The 18,132-nt window shown below is 45.3% G+C and overlaps 1 pseudogene; it reads right to left on the minus strand.

Annotated features, from left to right (window-relative positions):
• Nucleotides 1–3,756: 3,756 nt before the first annotated feature.
• Nucleotides 3,757–4,545, minus strand: LOC123000872 (60S ribosomal protein L7a-like; annotated as a pseudogene).
• Nucleotides 4,546–18,132: the final 13,587 nt, after the last annotated feature.

The following is an 18,132-nucleotide window of genomic DNA, read 5'->3' on the forward strand; positions in this document are numbered from 1 at the left end:
GTGGTTGTAAATATCAAGATTTCATTCGTTTTTATGGCTGAGTAATATTCCATTGCATACACACACACACACACACACACACACACACACATATGTATGTATATATTCACATTGTCTTTATCTATTCAACAATCCATGGACACTGGGGCTGCTTCCATATCTTGGCTAATGCCGCTATAAACACAGGGGTGCATGTATCCCTTTGAATTAGTGGTTTTGTATTCTTTGTAGTGTGATTGCTGGATTATAGGGTAGTTCTATTTTTTTTAGCTTTTTGAGGAACCTCCATACTGTTTTCCACAGTGGCTACAGCAGTTTGCATTCCCACCATCAGTGCACGAGGGTTCCTTTTTCTCCACATCCTTGCCAACACTTGTTTCTTATCTTTTTTATTTTAGCCATTCTGACAGGTGTGAGCTGATATCTCGTTGTAGTTTTGATTTGCATTCCCCTGATGATCAGTAATGATGAACATCTTTTCATTTGTCTGTTGACACATATATCATGTCTTTTTTAATATTGTATTTGTTTATTTATGTATTTATGTATTTATTTATTTGGAGAGCACAATCAGGGGAAGGGCAGAGGGAGAGGGAAAATCTCTAGCAGACTCCGTGCGAAGCATGGAGCCTGACATAGGGCTCTATCTCATGACCCTGAGATCATGACCTGAGCCGAAACCAAGAGTCAGACGCTTAACCTATGGAGCCACTCAGGTGCCCCCATCTGTATGTCTTCTTTGAAAAAATATATGTTCACATCTTCTGCCCATTTTTAATTGGATGATTTGTTTTTCTGGTGTTGAGTTGTATAAGTTCTTTATATATTTTGGATACTAAACTTTTATCAGAAACGTCATTTGGAAATATCTTCTCCAATTCAGTAGGTTGTCTTTTAGTTTTGTTCATTGTTTCCTTTGCTGTGCAGAAGGCTTTTGTTTTGACGCTGTCCCAATAGTTTAGTTTACTTTTGTTTCCCTTGCATCATGGGACCTATCTAGAAAAATGTAGCTAAGGCCAATGTCAGAGAAGTTACTGCCTGTGCTCCCTTCTAGGATTTTTATGGTCTCAGGTCTCACATTTAGGTCTTTAATCCATTTTGAATTTTCTTGTCTTAGAGATTTTGGGGGGCGGAGAACTGTTGCCTATGAGCTCTGCTGACCCAGAAACTCTTCGCCAAGCTGAAGCAGACTTAGGGAACGGGTAGGACATGCATTTTTCCAATCAGGAGGGAGTCCACCTTCGGGAGAGTCATCCACTCAGATCATCTTTATCAATAATCTCCTTTTGTGCGTCCCGTATGTTAAAAAAACAAAGACGACGACGCAGAAATTGCTTTGCGGCGGACTTTCAGAGTGCCGTGAACTTCTTGAACATGGGTTCATGGATGAATTTTTTTGTACCTGCTATGTACAACGTTTTCTGCTAGCTCTTGCCAAGAGGTCAAAAGAAATACGGAACTAATAGCAGCCACCATCACAGGGGTGCCAGGCACTACGCTAAGGCCTTCATGTGCGTTATCTTGTCGCTCCTGCTCTCAGGGAGCTTGAATCTAGTGGAGAAGGCAAAATATTTACAGTGTCTGTTGCATCTCTAGTGAGAAATGCAGGCAACCACACCAGGAGAGTCAGAGAAGGGATCTCTAGTTCTGTTCTTTCCCATCAGAGCTAGGGGTCGAAGTGTCCTGGAGGGTTGGCCCGCATCTCTTATAGCCTGTTGATTTGTAATTCCACATGGCATTATTATCCTTGGAATGTCCATCCTAAGAAAGCAAGAGGGACACCTGGGGGGCTCAGTCGGTTAAGTGTCTGCCTTCGGCTCAGGTCATGATCCCAGGGTTCTGGGATCGAGTCCCGCATCGGGCTCCCTGCTCAGCGGAGAGAGCCTGCTTCTCCCTCTGCCCCTCACCCGACTCGTGCACTCGCTCTTTCTCAAAAAATAAATAAAATCTTTAAAACAAACAAACAAACAAACAAAAACAAGAGCAAGTCCTTCCTGCTCCAAACACCCAGCAAATTGTCTTTGCTCCCTAAAATATTCATTCGTAGTGGTAATGATGATAAAAGTCCAATCAAAGAGAACAAAGGTTCTCTTGCAGACCTTTTTCTTCTTGTGGTATGCATTTTCTACTCACCTGTGTGTACTCACCTTTGTGTCTACCTATATGTTGGTAACTCCTGGATTATAATCTCTAGTTCCAACATTCTCTCCCAAGGTCTTCCCTAGAAGATCCAGACATATTTTTAACTGTCTGCTGGTCAAACAACTCCTCCCAGAGTGGCTGCAACACAATGTTTCCCAAACTGAATTCTTAGTCTTTGTGTTAGCCGGTTTCTGTCCCTCTTTGGGTAACACTGTTAGCGGCATGCCTGCACCCGGGCAGTCCACCCCCTGGAGACTCCACCACTCACATCCAACTGCTGGTTGAATGGTCACCCATTCCTGCTGATTCTAACTCGGAAATGTTTCTTTACCTTTTAGAAAAAGATTTTTATTCATTTATTTTAGAGAGAGAGAGTGTGTGCACGAGAGTGGGGTGGGGGGGCAGGGGGCAGAGGGAGAGGGAGAAAGATCTCTAGCAGACTTCCTACTAAGTGTGGGGCCTGACATGGGGCTCAATCTCATGACCCCGGGATCACACCCGGAGCCGAAACCAAGAGTCGGACGCTTAACAAACTGAGCCACCCAGGCACCGAACTCAGAAATGTTCCTTGAACCCAAACCTACTCTTCATCCTTCCTGCCACTGCCCTGGATCTAGATTCATCAACTCAGGTCTGAACCATTTCAGTAGCCACCTTAAACAGGGCTGTCTCCAGTGCAGATTTCCACCCAGCAGCCATGGGCGTCTTTCTAAAATGTATATTGGATTGTCTCACTCCCTGCTTAAGCCCTTTCATGGCTTGCGGTTGCCTTTCTCACCTTAAAACCAGGTTCAAAAGGTTTAGCGGGTCCTCAGAAGTCCCTAAGGACTGCCTGACGGGACTCCAGGCACTCCATCCCCTCCTTATCCCAAGCAATGTTGTAATGTTTTATACATTACTTGTAAATGTTTTATACATTAAGGTTCTTCACAGAATTTATTTTGAGGAAGGCAGCTGCTATCCCTCAAAAAAAATCCTTAGAAAACCCATGGTCTTGATGGATATGTGGAGACGAGCCAGTTTGTTGGCAAATAGCACCCAGAGCTCTCCCTCTCATCTGGAGCAAGCTGGAAGGACCTACGACTTCCAGCTGAAATCAATGTGGCTTTGCAGCTGGAAACACCACTTTTTCACGCCAGCAAGACGGTAACCCTGACTGCACGGCTCAGGATCAGACCCTCCCCACGCAGGCTGCTCCAGGGAGAGGGGATCAGGGCACTTCCGCTGGAACAGGACCGACGGTGCAGCCAACCCTCCCCTAGACAAGCGCATCCCTCCTTGGGATGGTGAGAGTTTGGGGGACTAAGTGCCTTTTTCTTCGAGGCTGCTGCACGTGCTGTGGAGCCTGTATCCGTCTCCTTCTCAGCTGTAACAAAGCCAAGTTTAATGTCAAGCAGGACACCGGCATTACCGAGGAGAGCTGAGGCGGAGGCAAGGAGCTGGGCACTTCTCAGCTGGAGGAGAAAGTACAGATGCCTCACGCGGCCTCATCTTGCCTACAGCCTCTCTTCGTTCCATATTTCAACATGTGTCTACAAGTGGGTTTCATCCAGTCTTTTTATTTTTAAGAGAACTTTAATTAATTTTATGTACAGAAAATTCAACAGTGTACACTCAGCCCAGTTTGGTGGCCAATTCTTTAGCCTTTGTCTTTTCCATCTTGGCAATGAGAGCCACTGACGTTGGACCCAGGACGTTGCCTCCCCTGTGATGGTGGAACTCATCCTATCTGTCATTGTAATCGGTCCTGATGGCTTCCACCGGCTTAGCCAGAGCTCCTCTGTCTTCCGAGTTAACATGTGTGGAGGCGACAGTGGATACAGGCCTTCCTGTGAACCAGATGCCCCAGCCTGGCCTTCCCCTTGATAGTGTGGTAGGGGACCCCCATCTTGTGACACAGGGCAGGCAGGAAGACACCTGGGATTGACATCATGTGCAGTCACTACCAGCTGAACCTTCTAGTTTTCCGCCAAGGTGGTGACAGTATTAACCCCAGCTTGAAGGACAGGCAGCCTCTGAGTGGGGACTATCCCTTTGCCGGCAACTTTCTTCCCAGCCCAGGCCAACTATCTCGGCTTCTTCTCTTGCTTTGTCTCTGGTCTGTATCTGTGGGCCGGTTGAGGCAGTTGAGTGGCTGTTTGGTGGTCTAAGGCCCGGGCGAACTGGTTAATCACGGGAGTCACTCTTGGACATTTATAGAGAATAGCCTTTTGCCGCTGCAGCCGGCTGTAGTAGGGCCATTTGACAAAGCCGGTGAGGTCCCTTTTGGGCTGGATGTCCTGTCGCCAAAATTCTTGGGCCTTTTCTCCAACAGGGAACTGACCACCTTCTTGGCCTCCTGCTTGTTCACAATAACAGGGCTGGGGCCCCCTTCTTCCTCTTAGCTTTCTTTCCTTTCGGCATCTAGGATGGCTGGAGGGGAGAGTGGGTTTCATGCAGTCCGATCTGCTCACAGTTTCCCTAAACACAGAACAAATGTTCCCCACCCTGTCCTCCCTGTCAGAGGGTTCCCTTACTTGCAGTGGTCTCTCCTCTGCCTACGCCAACCTCCCCATCCCCAAGGCATTGCTTGGGCTCCCCTCTTCTGGGAAGTCTCCCCAGCGAGATCTCCACCTGTGGTGCTTTCCACTCTGCCTTGGGTTCTCCGCCCCGGCCACAGACCGGCAGCCCTGCCATCTGGCCCTTTACCTTGATGGCTGGGCCTGGCCAAGCAGTGAGCTAGTGCCTCCCCCGCTTCTCCTGGCCTCAGCACATGACAGGGAGGGGATTTCCTTTGGGGCCTTAACTGGGAATTGTTCTCTTGCCCCACGTCAGCTGGCTGCTGGGGGAGAGTCTTCAGTAGTTTCATTTCCCTCGTTTGGAATGTAGTTTTTAAGAACCAAAAGTCAAAAACGGAAAGAGGAGAGGCCTCCACCCACATTGGAACCACTCAACCCCTCATGATGCCAGTCCTGGAAAAGCTTCGGGGTCAATGCAAAGACTGAGGGCAAGTGAGGGTGTCCTGGCCGAAGGTCCTTCTTGGCTTGTATATTCCTCTGCTCTAACCATCTCGGGGAGGGTGGGTCTCAAATCATCAGGTCAGCCCCTCTTGCTCCTTGTTGCCCACCAGGTGGGGACTTACACAGTTCGCAAAACTCTCCCAGGACAATGAGCGCGTGGCCTCCCTCGGCCACTAATTCCAGTGACTGACCTCTGTGTGGACACTGCCTCTTCCTTTTCCGGAAACACTGACAGTATCCACATATGATCAAAGATTTCATGTGGTGCCAAGATGACAAGATTCTGGCAGAACGATCCTGTCAGTGCCAGGGCGTCCCTGGCCCTGGGACGCTGAGGGGGAGGCACGCACATGGTAGGCATGTTTGGTTCAGGGCAGAATTGGGGGGACTCATAGAAGGACAGGAATGAGACGCTGGGAGAGTCATGGGAGAAGCGCGCACGACTAGTGGGTGACTCCGGAGGAAGCTTGTGGAAGAGGCAGCCTCTGAATTGCGACCTTCTGAGATGGGACTGGGCCTCGGTTGAAGACCGAAGGAGAGATAAGGAAGATGGTGCATGAGATGAAGCCGTGTCCAGGAGAGACTGGAGGAGAGACGATGGTATCTCTTTGTGTCTCTACGGGACTCGGATCACGGTTCTGTCCTGTGCTGCCCAGGGCCAGTTCTTGTTCTGGTCCGCCTTTCCTGGGGCGGGGGGTCCTGGCAGCAGGGACTATGGTTTGGTCACCTTGGTAGGTATCCCCAGGAATACCCACTCTAGCAGCTTGTGCGTGCCCAGCAAATTTTTTCTTTTTTCTTTTTTTCTTGAAATATAGTTGGCATCCGATACATATGCTATTGTATTCGTTTCAGGGGTACGACAGTCATTCAACATCTGTATACATTAAGAAGTGATCACTGTGATAAGGCTAACTACTGTCACCATACAGGGTTGTTAAATGTTATTAATATATTCCCAGTGCCGTACACTACATCTCCTTGGTTCAGTTATTTCATACCTGGAAGTTTGTGCCTTTCAATCCCCTTCTCCTCTCTTGCGCATCCCCTCACCCGCTTCCCTGGGCAACTACCAGATTGTTTTCTGTATGAGTCTGTTCCGTCTGTTTTGTTTTTTAGCAACAAAAATTTCTTAAATGAATGAGGGTTAAAGTGTCCTTTGCTCCGGAGCAGTTGGAGAGGTTGAAGTTTCAAGAAAAATCATTTGCTGGTCATTGAGAAATTCTTTTTCATAATTGATGAGTATAAATCTGTGTCCTCACTCTGGGTTCAAGGCCTTGCATGACCCGGTCCTCCTGCGGAATGTGATCAAAAAAGACATGACCCCTGATTGACCCCTGAGCTGGACCTGGGTCCTTGCAGGCTCCTCACCCCCTCCCTGTCCTGGGAGTGTGGGTTCCACTTGCCTTTCCTGCTCCCAGAGCCGGCTCCAAGGACGTGGCCTTGAGATGGTGACATGATGTTGAAAACAGCTGCGGGGTATGTGTGACCGAACCCGGTCAGGTCCTCTTTATAAACTTTTAAGATTGGAGGGTGGGTCCGGGGATCTATTCATCTTGTTGCCGCCAGAGACAAGCCTTTGCTATTATTAAAACTGCCACCGACCAAGCCATCTTCTGCTCAGGTATATTGTCTCTCAACAACTCTGTGAAGGAGGCAGTCACTGACTTAATTTACAAAAGAGAAAATCAGGCTCTGGTTGATCACGTGTTTTGCCCGAGGCCACACAGTAAAAAGTGTCAGTACCAAGTTGTTTTTAGAACAGTGAGTGGTTTTTTAAAAAAAATTCTGATTATAAAAGCATTATATAGATACTGGAAAGGCTAAAGAGAAGAAAACCAACCACGGAGGCACAATACAGAGACAGCTCCCTATCAACACTATGGTGTGCTGCATTCCAAGCTTTTTCTATGCACAAGTAATATTTTTTAATATAAAATTAAGATCAGATTCCATGTGCTCTTTTTAAAACTTACATAATTTATAATTTGTTTCCCTGTGTCCTTAAGCTTTCATGGATATGATTTTGATTAGCTCTGTAATACTCTGTCACATGGATGTCTGTAATTAATTATCTGGTCCTCTTTCGTGTGGCGTTAGAGTACAGGTCCAAAATAACCTTGTCCTAAAATCCTGGGGCCAAAAGTGTTTCAAAAATCATAATTTTTTTGTGATTTACCAGGGTAACACCATGCATATGCTGGCTAATTCTTCCAGCAGGGTCTCAACCGCAGCCCTAAATCACCACGTTAATATTTTGGCAACAAACATACATATTCTCATTCAGTGGGCAAATGAGAAAGTGAACAAAATAGCCTTTTGTCAGTTCAGGTCAGGTTTTGCAACCAAATAACTTTGTGTCAAACGCACCAAAAAAACCCGTTGGTTTTCAGAGTTTTTTGGATTTCAGAATGGTGGACTTCTGTCGGGATTCAAGGCCTGGCTTGTCCCACACTGATGGGCTTTCCCAACAGCTATGGCATTCTAGAATGGCCGCAGAAGGAAAGGCATAACCGTGAAACAAGTTTCTGGCTGCTCAGGGACGCAAAAGAATTCAAAAAAGTGGCGGTGGGATTCCTCAAACAGGGAGGGCTGCAGGCCTGAAGGCCGGGTGTAGGACAAAAGGGGGGTTCCCTAGAAGGAAGTGCTGGTTATGGAGACCAACGGGGCCTTGGCAGTGGGGCAAAGTGCAAACTGCCACAGAGCACTGGTCAAAAGCTCCCAAATTCACGTCATACACACACACACACACACACACACACACACACAGAAGCTCTACAGGTCAAAAAGACTACTACCCCAGGAACCCCTGCCAGACCTCCTGAGAGCCTGGGAGAGAGGAAAGAAGGGCAGAAGGCTCAGAAGCAGCCTGTTGTGGGAGGAGAAGGAGCACAAGTGTGTTGATTTCACAGAGGAGAAGAGCCGTGGGCCCCATTCTCCTCCCCGTTCCTGTGTCAAGTGTGGTTTGCTGTCAAGTGGTAGCAGGTTCAGCCACAGCCGAGGGAGGTAGTGGGGAGAGGCGCCCAGAGATCGAGAGGCCCTGTGGTGGGTGCCCTGAATCTGGAGGGTGATTCGCTAGGGCTGCTTTCAGCTGGGGAACAGAATGAATGGCGGGGACTGGGGCTTCTGGGGTGTGCAAGGCATGCTGGGAAGTGTGGGTTGTCATTGGCAGTTGGGCAGTTTAGCCACAGGCTGGGGGCAGGGTGGGGTCCGCAGAGGAGGGGAAGTTGGTGAACCGGAAACAGGGAGGAGTAATCTTATTTTTTTTTCTCACATCAGCACACCAGAGGATGGTTGACCTATCAGAACCAATTATTATTAGCCTAGCCCTGAGCGCAAAGGCTGAATTTAGGCCTCATGCCACTCTGAAGGACATTCTTCCTCCTCATTGCTTCTCACCATAGTTACCAAGATCCGTTGCAGCCACGATGCATTTCCCAGACACATCTCGCAAATTCCTCCTTCAGGAATTTCCTCTTCTCTACCAGGTTATTGTCACTACCCGCTCAGTGATTTCACTAAAGACTCACCTCCCCAAAAACCTGCCCCAATTAATCCCATCCTATTCACTTTATTATCTCTACTTATGTAAAATGCCACCTAATTCTTTCAGCCGTCAACATCTTAATGCTTGAAAACATTACACTAAGTGACAGAGTGACTTAGTAGTTGACCATACTACCTTGAAAGTGCAGTTTCTCTTTGTAGCTGTGGAGTATTTTGAGTATATATATTTAGCTTTCCAAAGTAAAAATATTTCCTGCTCTTGACCTCTCCCTTTAACAACTATTTAAATGTTTTTAAAGGTTATGTTTTGGAGATTTTGAAGTTATAGATTTTTTAAATTTATCATTCCAATTTCAGTACATGTGCTACTGCTGGGAGTGCTATGGATTTCTTATTTAAAATACAATTATCAGACAAGGCAAGAAACAACAATTGTTGGAGAGGATGTGGAGAAAGGGGATCCCTCCTACATTGTTGGTGGGAATGCAAGTTGGTACAGCCACTCTGGAAAACAGTGTGGAGGTCCCTTAAAAAGTTAAAAATTGAGCTACCCTATGATCCAGCCATTGCACTACTGGGTGTTTACCCCAAAGATACAGATGTAGTGAAGAGAAGGGCCATATGCACCCCAATGTTCATAGCAGCAATGTCCACAATAGCTAAATCGTGGAAGGAGCCGAGATGCCCTTCAACAGATGACTGGATTAAGAAGTTGTGGTCCATATATACAATGGAATATTACTCAGCTATCAGAAAGAACGAGTTCTCAACATTTGCTGCAACATGGTGGCACTGGAGGAGATAATGCTAAGTGAAATAAGTCAAGCAGAGAAAGACAATTATCATATGATTTCTCTCATCTATGGAACATAAGAACTAGGAAGATCGGTAGGGGAAGAAAGGGATAAAGAAAGGGGGGTAATCAGAAGGGGGAATGAAACATGAGAGACTATGGACTATGAGAAACAAACTGAGGGCCTCAGAGGGGAGGGGGGTGGGGGAATGGGATAGACCGGTGATGGGTAGTAAGGAGGGCACGTATTGCATGGTGCACTGGGTGTTATACACAACTAATGAATCATCGAGCCTTACATCGGAAACCGGGGATGTACTGTATGGTGACTAACATAATATAATAAAAAATCATTAAAAAAAAACATCTGTAAAAACAACAACAACAACAAAACAAATAAAATAAAATAAAATACAATTATCCTTGGGGCGCCTGGGTGGCTCAGTTGGTTGAGCCTCCGATTCTTGATTTTGATTCAGGTCATGGTCTCAGGGTCTTGAGAACGAGTCTTGCCTGGGGCTCCATGTTCAGCACGGAGTCTGAGATTCTCTGCCTTTCCCTCTCCTTCTGCCTCTCCCCCTGCTCATGCTCTTTATTTCTCACTAAAATAAATAAATAAAATCTTTAAAATACAATTATCCTGGAGTGCCACGGTGGCTCGGGCGATTGGGCGTCTGCCTTTGGCGCAGATCATGATCTCAGGGTCCTGGGATCGAGCCCCACATTGGGCTCCCTGCTCAGCACGGAGTCTGCTTAAGACTCTCCCTCTCCCTCTGCCCCTCCTGTCTCCATCTCTCTTAAAAAACATATAAAAAGAAATATTTCTTCCTCTCTATGTGTGAAATAAAGATCCCCTTGGCCTTGTCTAAGAAAAGCTTTAAAAAATAAATAAAATGAAAAAAATAAAATACAAGTATCTTTAATCTTGTGTTGGAGATGGTTGCTAAGGAGATCATTAATGTATATTAATTAAATTGTATTAATATACTATCCACGGGGCGTCTGGGTGGCTCAGTCATTAAGCTTCTGCCTTCGGCTCAGGGCATGATCCCGGAGTTCTGGGATTGAGCCCCATATTGGGCTCCTCCACTGAGAGCCTGCTTCTTCCTCTCCCACTCCCCTTGCTTGTGTTCCCTCTCTTGCTGGCTATCTCTCTCTCTGTCAAATAAATAAATAAAATCTTTAAATATATATATATACTATCCAATTATTTCAAGTATAAAGATAATATATATAAATATTTATAAATTTATACAATTTGATGTAAAAATTAATCATATATCATTATACATCAGAAAACTCCAGGCAGCTGGTATTCCTTTTTAAAGAAAAAGGGGCAGTCATCCCTCTGAGAGCAGAAATGACTCCCTTCTTCTGTTTGGGGAAAAGAAGACTATATACCCAAGGCTTGGATCTAGACTAGTATTTGCTGGGTTGTTTCTGAGGAGTGGTCAGCATCCAAACCCCCTTACTATGTAGGGGAGTCTTTGTTTGCCTGGTCTTGGTAGGAAACAGAGCCCCACCCCTTGGACATTAGGGTTTGATTGCATGATCCAGGCTCAACCATCTGAATCTGAGAACCATGGGTGTGGAGTAAGCGAGACAAAGAAGCTGACGGCTCCAGAGGCGATAGCAGCAGCCTCTGGTGAATGAGACAATGGTGGCAGCAATGCCAGGGACAGTGCTCAGCAGCCACAGTGACACAGCTTTCCAACCAGGCCATCCCCATGGCACGACCAAGGCTGTGGTTACAGCTGCCCACTTCCTCTTGGTGATGCTCATTTGCTCATCAGGATCTTCGGCCTTCACATTGGCACCGACCTACTACCCTTCCAAGAATCCCTTTCCTGCTCAAAGGAGCCGGAATCAGTTTCTGTTGGGTGTAGTCAAGAATCCTTGCAGTCAAGAATCCTTGCAGTCAAGAACCCCTCCAAATGAAATAAAAAAAAAATACAAAAAACTCTTAAAGTTGGAAAATTTGATGGGGGAAAGAGGAGAAGCAGGGGAACGGAGGGGATATTTTGATTTGGAAAAGTTAAAAAGAAGTTTTTTCTTGTAATTAGCAGAAAGCCATGACAGCAGCTACTCTTGTTAGAACAAGACCACATTAGGGGCTCCTGGATGGCTTAGTCGGTTGGGCTTCTGACTCTTGATTACAGCTCAAGTCATAATGGCTCAGGTCATGATCTCAGGGTCGTGAGATCGAGCCCCACATCAGGTTCTATGCTCAGCACGGAGTCTGCTTAAGACTCTCCCTCTCCCTCTGCCCCTCCTGTCTCCATGTCTCTCTCAAAAAAAAAAAAAGGAATAAGAGTACATTACATTCAGCTATGAGCAAAGCTGTTGGACTCCCAAGGAAACCAAGACTGCAATTCTACTGGCACAAGTTGAAAATTAGAGTCCACCACCATAGTAGGAAATGAGTTATGTGAGTGATAGAATTCTTTTCAGAGTCAGTTGTGTCTGATATTCTGAAATGGTGTTTTTGGTGGGTATACTTTAGGATAAATTAGGCCTGGAAACACATTAAAGAATAAGAGTTAAATGTTTGCCAAAACTTGATAATAATACAGGAAAACTGAAATATTTAAAACGTGCCAAAAGTTTTAGTGGAGACATTAATAAACAATAAATTTTAACAGGTGAGATCATCTCAGCTCAAACTTAAGACTTGAGAGAATTGGCTGATGATTATGTGGTAGAAATATTTGCAGTTTGGGTTATAATTACTATTTAAACTCTTCTGAAATTATAATTCTATATAATTATAATCACCTTTGTTATAATTGGAATTACTGACAAGAAAATGGTACTTTCTAAGTTTATAGTGGTTTATAGGTTAACTTTGGCAATCCTGAATTTAAGATCATTTTAATGAAATGATCCTTCTTTCAGCCTTAGGATCCCTTCAATCGTACAGATCGTGATGATTGAGTGTCCTATTACTTGGGGTAAAGTCAGATGTACTCCCGATGACTGGAAAAGGAAGCAGGCTTGGGCGGCAGCTCACTTGAAACAGGGTTACTTAAGAAACCCAAAAGGTGTAGCGTTCTCCAAACTCACGTAACTGTAGAAGAAAAGGAAAAACAAACAAACAAAAAGAGAAGAACTGTTTAGAGGAGGAGCCACGAGGAATAACCATTCTGCATGGAATCCATTGCTAACCTCAAGTGGCCCCCAGAAGTGTGCCCGTTTTCTTTCTGGCAGCTGCGTCTGGGAGGAGTGCAAGGTGGTCCACCGGCAGGAGGAAGCAAAGGCGTTTAAGAAAAGCCTCTCTGCGTGACTTGTCCCAGGAAGGGTTGAAGGCATCCTGGGAAATTAGGAGTGGAAAGGGTGTCAGATTGTAGGTCACAAGGATCGAAGGCTGAATGTGGAAGGAGAGGAGAGATCCAGAAATCAGACCACCAGCTTCTCCCGACATCACAAAAACGGCCCCAAAGTATGGAGATACGGCTGGGGCGGGGTTGGGGGGGGATCTTGACATTCTCAGGTCGGCTAGATGTCTGTCCAGCTGAAACCAGACTGTGTGACGTGCTCTTTAAACCAGAGACAGAACTGGGCTCCAGAGTCAGACTCTGGCTCTAATGCTCATGCTTCAGCACCTGTCGGGAGGATGAACTCGAGCAGACACCTGTCTTCTTTGGGCCTCGGCTTCCCCGTAGGAAAGGTGCCTCTCACACAGCAAATGCCCGAGAGACCTTAGCTATTATTATTGCTTGCTGACAATTTCATCTTCCAGAGAGCGGAGGAAGTAGTAAGGGGAACTGCCACTCTGAGCCTAAATTTGGCCAAAAGGAGGAATTGGTTGGCAGAGTGGAAGTGACAGGAACCTTGCAAGAAAGCAACTGTGTCTTCTTGAAGTTTGTGATGGTGAGAAAAATGACAGCACGCAGGGAGATGCGTTCCCTTGATTCTAATAATTGAAAGAAAATACAGAGCTTGAGACTTTAGAAAGACGCCCAAGAATTTAGTAACTTCTTAAGAACATTCGCTTTACCCGTAAGATGCCAAGTCAGTGAAAAGGGGAAAGGAGCTGAAAGAAGCCATATAGTTACATATCTGTGTGACTGTACGAGAAAGGAAGCCTAAGATGAACAGAGAGCTGCATAACCACTGGTGAACATAAGACGTGGAACAGATGCCCAACATACTTTTGAGAAAGTGAAAGCCTCACATGAAGAGAGGCCCATTAAGGGCTCCGTAAAGTCATATTCAAAGCAAAAAAGGGATACACTGTTTGTGGTCAATGCTGTCATGTTGGTGGGTGACGAAGAGAAAGCAGAACTCCTCAATTTGTGTTTTGCTTCTGTTTTCTCTGTCAGCGGGAATGTTCTTAGAACAGAAACACCCAGAAGAAAAGTCAACTCAAGGTGGGAGAAAAAGAGGCAAGAGACAACCCCAGTATCTCTATACGAATTCCAGGAATCTGACCAGAACAAATTACCTTCCAGATCGTGGGGAGATTTGCGAGTGAGTTACCCTGGAAGCATTGTCTAAGGGACAGACCTGTGGAGGCAGGCACTCGTTACAATGTTAAAACAGTGAGAGAATTCAATTCCTCACATCACAAGCCATTGTGTTTGTTCTGATTCCCAGAACCAAATGGATTATTAATGAGATGGTCCGTGGGCACCTCAAAGGGTCAGGGGTCATTAGGAGTCGGTGTAGGGGACTACACAGCATTCTGATCCTTGCCATCTTGTCCCCAAGGAGATTTGCAATGCAAACACTTCAAATGAATTATGCCAACATTGATTAATTTTCATCAGGAATGTGTTTTCTGGAACAAACACTAAGTCACTTTAATGCTTTGCTCATCTTTCTATGACCCTGAGACATTTCCATTTTATCTGTTTTTATGTTTAATCAACTGAAACATTTTTTCGCCAGGATCAATTCTTCTTCATTTAAAACTTTTTTAAATTTTGTCTCGTTGCTTGGTTTCTTTATCTGTGTCACATCTGCATCAAATTTTACTAAAGTTTCTATCATTTTAGGTGACATGGTGATTGCATCCTTGCCCCCCCCACCACATCTATTTCCTTATTCCTGGTGACTACCCCAACTTTTGTCCAGGAACCATATCTCCACCAGGCAATCTGGGAACTTTGAGGGAAGCTAATCCCACCCCCGGCTGAAGCAGTGGGATGTCATTCTGGCAGGAGGTAGGACATGACTTAATTCAGGCCAGGGATGTTTGAAAAAGCATTTTGTGGGGGCTTCTAAGGAAGCAGTTCCCTTCTCTTCCTTGCCGAATGTGGTATGAATATGTGAAGCTTAGAAGCATTGCAGCCATTTTGTTGCCATGAGGAAACCTCGGCTGAGGGCTAAGCCAGCACACAGAGGAGGCCAGGACGGCAAGCCCTGCATGGGAACTAAACTGACAAACTACATCCGAAGGAACTATTTATGGGCTTTACAGTTATAGGAGCCATTAAATCCCCTCTCCACTCCCCCTTTTTTAGCTAAGCTTAGTTGAGCTTTCTGTTCCTTGCAACTGAAGCTGCCTTAACAACTCTTACGAGTTGTTTAAATGGCCATTATGGATATAAGTTTTCTTTTTTTAAAGTTTATTTGTTAATTTTTAGTAACCTTTACACCCTACATGGGGCTCAAACTCACAACTCCAAGATCAAGAACTGTATGCTCTTCTGACTGAGCCAGCCAGGTGCCCCCACAAAGTCCAAATTTTCTACCTCAAATTTTGCAGGCCTTAATTTTGTTAAAATTTTTATTTTCAATGTTTAGTTAAAAAATTTTATGTTTCATTATAAGCAATTGTTAGTTTTATTTTCTATTGATTGTGTCTGTCAGAGATAGTCATTATGTGGATAAAAGATTAAAGGTAGTTTATATTTTTTGGTGAATTCATGACAGTATTGCAAGAGGTGAGTCAGAGAGAAGGAGACAAAGAAATGGGTGGAGAGGATTGCTGCAGGCATAATGTAAGAGTCTAAATGCCCGCAGCAAAGAAAATAATCAACAAAACTAAATGCAACATACAGAATAGGAGAAGATATTCACAAATGACACATTGGATAAAGGGCTAGTACCCAAAATCTATAAAGAACTTCTCAAACTCAACACTCAAAAAACAAAAAATCCAGTCAAGAAATGGGGAGAAGACATGAACATTTCTCCAAAGAAGACATACAAATGGCCAACAGACACATGAAAAAATGCTCAATATCACTCGGCATCAGGGAAACACAAATCAAAACGACAATGAGATACCACCTCACACCAGTCAGAAGGGCTAAAATGAACAACTCAGGAAATGAAAGATGTTGGCGACGATGCAGAGAAAGGGGAACCCTCCTACACTGCTGGTGGGAATGCGAACTGGTGCAGCCACTTTGGAAAACAGTATGGAGGTTCCTCAAGAAGCTAAAAATAGAGCTACCTTATGACCCAGCAATTGCACTACTAGGTATTTATCCAAAAGATACAAACATAGTGATTCGAAGGGGCACATGCACCCTAATGTTTATAGCAGCAATGTCCACAATAGCCAAACTATGGAAAGAGATCAGATGTCCATTGACAAATGAATGGGTAAAGAAGATGTGGTGTATATATACAATGGAATACTACTCAGCCAACAAAAAGAATGAAATCTTGCCCTTTGCAATGATGTGGATGGAACTAGAGGGTATTATGCTAAGTGAAATAACTCAGAGAAAGACAAATACCATATGATTTCACTCATATGTGGAATTTAAGAAACAAAACAGATGAACGTAGGGGAAGGAAAGGAAAAATAAGATAAAAACAGAGAGGGAGGCAAACCATAAGAGACTCCTAACTCTAGGGAACAGAGGGTTGCTGGAGGAGAGGTGGGTAGAGGGATGGATGGGGTGATGGGCATTAAGGAGGGCACTTGATATAATGAGCACTGGGTGTTATATGCAATTGGTGAATCACTAAATTCTACCCCTGAAATTAATAATGCAGTATATATGTTAACTAAACTGAATTTAAAAAAAGTTTTAAAAAAGAATCTAAATGCATGAAAGGAGGGTGAGGTTGGGGAACTCAAAATATAACACTTTATTCAGAAGGGATTTGGACGTGTTATTGATGTTGGGACTAGACTAAGTATTCGGAACATCAGAACCCCTGAACCATGAGACCATGATTCTCTGAGGGCTAAACTGCACGATGAAATATCAGGGGAAGGATTAACCACTATGTTGGCAGTACCACCAGCAGCTCCAGTCCAGGGCTTCTGCTACACAATGTCTTTGTGTGAGTTGGAAGAAATGCCCCTCCAGCCAGTCACAGCCCCCCGGTAAAACAGGGGGTTTAGCTTCCACTCTTCCCCTTTGCAGTAACCCACAACTACATGGCATGGTGCTCAGCTTGGCGGAGGCTTTGGCCCCTGGGCCACGTGACTGGGAGCACCCCGCTGAGGGGCCCAAAGTCTCAGGGACATCAGTGTGGGTAATGAAAGGATAATATGCTGAGGAAAAAGGCAATGACTGGCCAAGGAGGCTGTGTAGCTTCCCAAAAGCAGAGCAAGGATGAAGAGGCCCGAGCATTGGTCTGATTTTAAATATAGATTAAGTATTAGATAATTGTAATTAATCTTGCTAGATATTATATTTTGATTTCATCTCTGCTGGAAAATATTTTTTTTCTAAAGATTTTATTTGAGAGAGACAGAGCAAGAGAGCAAGCGCGTGCAGGGGTGGGGCAGAGAGAGAGGGAGAGGGAGAAGCAGACCCCCCACTGAGCAGGGAGCCCGATCTCAATCCCAGGACCCTGGGATCATGACCTGAGCCAAAGGCAGACGCTTAAATGATGGAACCACCCAGGCGCTCTTGGAAAATATTCTTATGTTTTAAAGATATATACTGAAGTGTTCAGGAGCAAAATGCCATGATGTCTTTAAATATACTTTTAAATATGTTAACAAAAATTAATAAAGGGAGATGAACAGGGGAAAAAATCTTCCCAGCAGACACTAGGCACACAGGAGGAGGAAAAGGCAATATGTCAGGGTTGTAGTAAACATCAGGGTAAACCCCAGGCTCCTTGGCAAGGAAAGAGCTCACTAAAGGCATTGTTCTCAGCGTTTCCTTCCCCCTTAGGTTCCTGTCCTGACTCCCTTTGGGTTTGCGAGTTTCTGAGAAACTCATGCTCTTATCAGGATCTTCCCGGGGTGGGGGTGGTCAGCCTGGAGACTAAGGCTTCTGAAAGGCTGTCCCACGGAGAGAGGGCAGGAAGGACTGCAAGAAGCAGATTTCTGCTGGATAAAAAGCTGATTTCTTGGGGAAGCAGCCAAACTCCCACCTCTGGAAGTATCAAGCACGGGCTGGAAGGCTTGAGAGCGCTGGCCTTGACTTCTGCAGTCCCTTTCAGCCTCACATGCCAGGACCCAGGGAAGAGGGGTGTGAGGCCAGAGGTGGTCAGAACAAGACCGAGCTGTAGGAAAGGGGGGTGGGGGAGGGGCCAGGCACTGCCTGAGCAGGCCCTTGAGCTGTTTCTCTGGTTTCCCTCCTGGACCCTGCCTCGTAGTGCTGCTTCCTGTCTCTCACAATCTGGAGAAGCCAATTTCCTTCAGCGGCTGATTTCATTTGATAAGGAAAGGGAGGGGGGTCCAAGCTAAGCCATCATGGGGCCTGTCCTTGAGCAGAAACAGGAGTTCAGTCTCTGCAGTTCCTACTCCTATCCCACTCAGTCCCCAAAGGA

This window comes from Ursus arctos, unplaced genomic scaffold, assembly GCF_023065955.2.
Source record: "Ursus arctos isolate Adak ecotype North America unplaced genomic scaffold, UrsArc2.0 scaffold_4, whole genome shotgun sequence".
In the NCBI taxonomy this organism is placed as follows: domain Eukaryota; kingdom Metazoa; phylum Chordata; class Mammalia; order Carnivora; family Ursidae; genus Ursus; species Ursus arctos.